At 37.9% G+C, this 4,259-nt stretch overlaps 1 pseudogene; it reads left to right on the top strand.

Moving 5' to 3' along the window:
* The first annotated feature begins 900 nt into the window (after positions 1 to 900).
* Positions 901 to 4,259, top strand: LOC119038986 (eukaryotic translation initiation factor 3 subunit E-like; annotated as a pseudogene).

The raw sequence follows: 4,259 nt of genomic DNA, 5'->3' as shown, positions 1-4,259 counted from the left end.
GGTTTATTAGCTTATGTTTCCCACTGAACACTTGAATCTCTCAATTTTTACATTATTGAAGCTAAGGTAAGAGATAGGTTTGTGCACCTTCTACCTGCACAAGCCTGGCACCTCTGCAAAGAAAGAATTTAGATGAAACAAGGAAGGTGAGTCTTAAAGCTCAGAGATGTGTAAGTTAGGTTTTAGAGAAGCATGTTTCCAGCCTAACAGAAAAAAAAGGATTTTTTTATACTCTCATAGCATAAGTTGCTAATTACCTCAAAGTTAGAAAGCCAAAAATCTAGAGGCCAAGATGCCTTTAGACAGACTGCAGGTTGATCTGCAAGTGTCACTTAGGCATCTGTGAGGCATACTTCCATGCTATGTGAAAAGCAACGCGGAAGTGAACTCCACGCTCTAGTCCAGTGTATCCCCCCATTAGAGCAGGATACTGGTCCAGTTGGATAAAGGGTCTCATTCACTGCATTAATTACAGAAACAACATTTGGGTTGAAAACATGGATCACTGGATTTCCCCTTTCAAATAGTGTAATAATAAAAATTATTTTATTAGCATCTTCTAGAAAACCCCAGCATATATTTGCATACTATTAATTGTAGGTATAAAACCTTTTAAAATCTTTTAGCAATAGGAGATTAAATATGAACGACTAAGAAATGAGAACCGATAAGTAAAGTGAGTGCACAGAATTTATGCCCAAGCTTTGAAAGAGTTATGAGTTTTAGTGGAAGACTCATTTGAAATAATGGAATTAACATGGAACAATTAAAAAATCAAATGTGCAATGGCTTAAAAATATGCATTTACTTAGAGTAATGTTCTGGATTCCTCCCACCATTTACCTAGTTTCCCAAAACAAAAATATATTAAAAAAATGTTGTTTTTTTCCCTTTGTCATGATGGTGGAGTACAAGTTGACTATTAATTTCCCACACTTTTTGGATGGGCACCTAGTCTTTCTGTTGCTTGAGTTTCTCTCCGTAAAGGAGATATATAATGAAAAAGAATTTTTACAAGAAAAAATGGATCTTCCTAGTGATGCCAACATAGTAGACTTTACTGTGGGTGTACAGAAAAATCTTTATTCGGGTAGTATTCCTCATGCTTTGAGAGAAAAAAGAACCACGGTTGTTGCACAATTGAAACAGCTTCAGGCATAAACAGAACCAATTGTGAAGGTGTTTGAAGACCCAGAAGCTACCAGGAAAATGCAGTTGACCAGGGATGGTCAGATGCTGTTTGACCACCTGGCAGACCAGCATGGTTTTAAGCAGGAATATTTAGATACACTCTACCAGTATGCAAAATTCCAACATGAATGTGGGAATGAATTTGGAGCAGCAGAATACCTTTACTCCTTCAGAGAGTTGATTCCAGCAACAGATAGAAATGCTTCAGTTCACTCTGGGGAAACTGGTCACTGAAATCTTAATGCAGAATTGTGGTGCAGCCGTGGAAGACCTTATGCAGTGAAAAAAGACCATAGGTAATAATTCTGTGAGTTCTCCACTCAAGTCTCTTCAGCAGCAAATACAGCTCATTCACTGGTCTCTGTTTGTTTTCTTCAACCATCCCAAAGGGTGTAATAATATTATTGATCTCTTCCTTTATCAGCCACAGTATCTACAGATGGCACGTTGACATATTCATCACTATTTGACTACAGCGGTCATAACAAACAAAGACATTCAAAACTGCCGGCAGATGCTGAAAGATCTTGTCAAAGTTATTCAACAGAAGTCTTATATAAAGACCCAATTACAGAGTTTGTGGAATGTTTATATGTTAACTTTGACTTTGACGGGACTCAGAAAAAGCTGAGGGAATGTGAATCTGTGTTTCTGAATGACTTCTTGGCAGCTGTTCTTGAGGATTTTATTGAAAATGCTTATCTCTTCCTGAGGCTTTCTTGAGGCTTTTGGTTGCATCCACCAGCGTATCAGCACTAATGTGTTGGCAGATCAACTGAGCATGACTCCAGATGAAGCTGAAAGGTGGATTAGAAATGAGAGACTAGATGCCAAGATTGATTGTAAGTTAGGTCAGGCGGTTATGGGTCACAATGCAGTCTTACTTTATCAGCAAAAGCCTTTCATTTGGAAGCCAGATGGTGGCCATGAATGTTGAGAAGAAACTTAATCACAATAGTAGGTTAGAGGCTCCTAACTGAGCAACTCAAGATTCTGGCTGCTACCAAAGGACTGTAAAGAAAAGACAAAAAAAAAAAGACCCATAAAATAAAAATGAAATAATAAAGCCATTATATAAAAGAGATACATTTTAGAAACAACACATTGAGTATAAATTTTGGAGAATTTGAATAAAATTGGCTGTGTTTCATTAAAAAATAGAGACGATGCTATACAATCATTGTACCAAAATCCCACCAGTCTCTACTATTGTGTAAAAAAAGGAAGCAGAGAACAGGTTCACAGACTCCCACTTTACACAATTAATGAGTATTTGACACTGCTCCTGTGTGTGGAGTTTGTTTATCCCTCACTTTTTTCCAGAAAGGAAAAAATAAAAGCAATTTATGAAAACCCTGTAAATTAGGACTCCAAGTAAACTAAGCAAGAAATTAGGGTGGGGATGGAAAATAAAGCCAGGAATGATGCCAACACATGCACAGCACAAAGAGCTATACACTTAGTTTGGGTGGGGGACACGTTTGGCTCTGGTTTTCCAGCAGTCAGTACAGAATGAGAAAACTGGTTATGATGTCACAAAATAAATATAGTTGCTCAGAAAAAATGATGAACTTTTTTCATATAAAGAACAGTTAAAGTTTTTTTCTAGAGTTTTTATAAAGAGAATTCTATATGATTTCATAAGCAATGCCTAGCAACACTCTTCCCATGCACAAATAGAGCTTCATGGCTGATTATTATAGTGGCCTTGAATGCAGGTGATGGCATTGTATCAAGGATTATCTAATAAAATATTTTGGAACGAGCCAGTCTTGTTGTGAAGCTCTATGAAAGGTTGAGATTTCACTGTACGTGCAAGCTCACATGCACGGGACATAAATGCTGGCAGGAGACACAACACTCCCGGGTCAAAGACAAAGGACTGTTTATTTACTCATAGCAATAGCAGTAGCCTCGGTGTCAGCACTTGTGCCAGTTCTAGGAGTCCCCATTCCCTAGGGCAGCCCAGGGAGGTACAGGTCACATTTATACATGGCATAGGTTGCATTATAGTGAAGCAGCCCTGAGCTTAGTTAGGGACCTTGAGTCTTTGATTAATAGGAAGTGAGCATGTATTCCCTTTGCTCCAGAGAGAAACTTTATTATTTGGGACACTAAGCAAACTTCTATCTTCCAAGGCTGTTTTCTATACAAATATTCTTGAAAAGATAGTCTGGGGCACAGGGAACCAATGCCTCATCTCATTAGATGTACAGAAATGTGAGGGACACTTGGAGAATTGTCTCCCAACAACTGTACAATCCAGTCACACCGTAGCTTTCTCTGGGTGGATTCAGGGCTAACCCTTAGGCTCTCTGGAGGAATTGATGACTAGTGCTTCACTGGATACTTACTCATCATACTTACTGCATTCTCGTCATGTGCACTGGGTACCACGACAGACAAAAACAGTCATGAATGGTTCCTACTTTCACAGAATAAAGAATATATACATATATTTTATGTGTTTTTTTACAGCAGTTCTTCCTAAATGTTCTCTCAACAAGATTTTTAAAATAGAATTATTTAAATGTTGCAGTTAAGTATTTTTATTTCTCAATTTATTAAAACACAGTATTTCAAAATAAGATTATTGTTCTTTAACCATGTCATACTGCATTTAATTCTCAAAAGGACCCTTTGCAATACATGACTTTTTCATTTCAGCATTACAGATAGGAAAAGTAAAAGGCATTATATCTACGTTAAAGTCACAACAACTATCACAGCAGTTTTAGGTACACAGCAAAGTTCACAGCAGATAGAGGCTTCTCATATACCTACTCCCTGGCCCCACATGTGCGGAGATGGACCATCCACCCTCTGCCCATCCCATTACCAACATCCCTACAAGAGTGGTACGGTCGATGAGCCTAAATCGACACATTGTTATCATCCAGGGTCTATATTTTTACATACAGTTCACTCCCAGTGCTATGCATTCTACGAATTTGAGTAAATGTGTAAACGGGGTTTCCAACTGATATTGGTTAAGTCTATAATCTCACAAGCAATGGAGCTTTATATTTCTATATTTCCAGTTAAATACAGACACAAGTGGCACTTGA

The sequence above is a fragment of the Artibeus jamaicensis genome, unplaced genomic scaffold (genome assembly GCF_021234435.1).
Source record: "Artibeus jamaicensis isolate MK-2021 breed Jamaican fruit bat unplaced genomic scaffold, CSHL_Jam_final contig_558, whole genome shotgun sequence".
Classification (NCBI taxonomy): Eukaryota; Metazoa; Chordata; class Mammalia; order Chiroptera; family Phyllostomidae; genus Artibeus; species Artibeus jamaicensis.
Note: the sequence above shows the minus strand (reverse complement) of the source record. Positions and strands in the feature narration are given on the sequence as shown.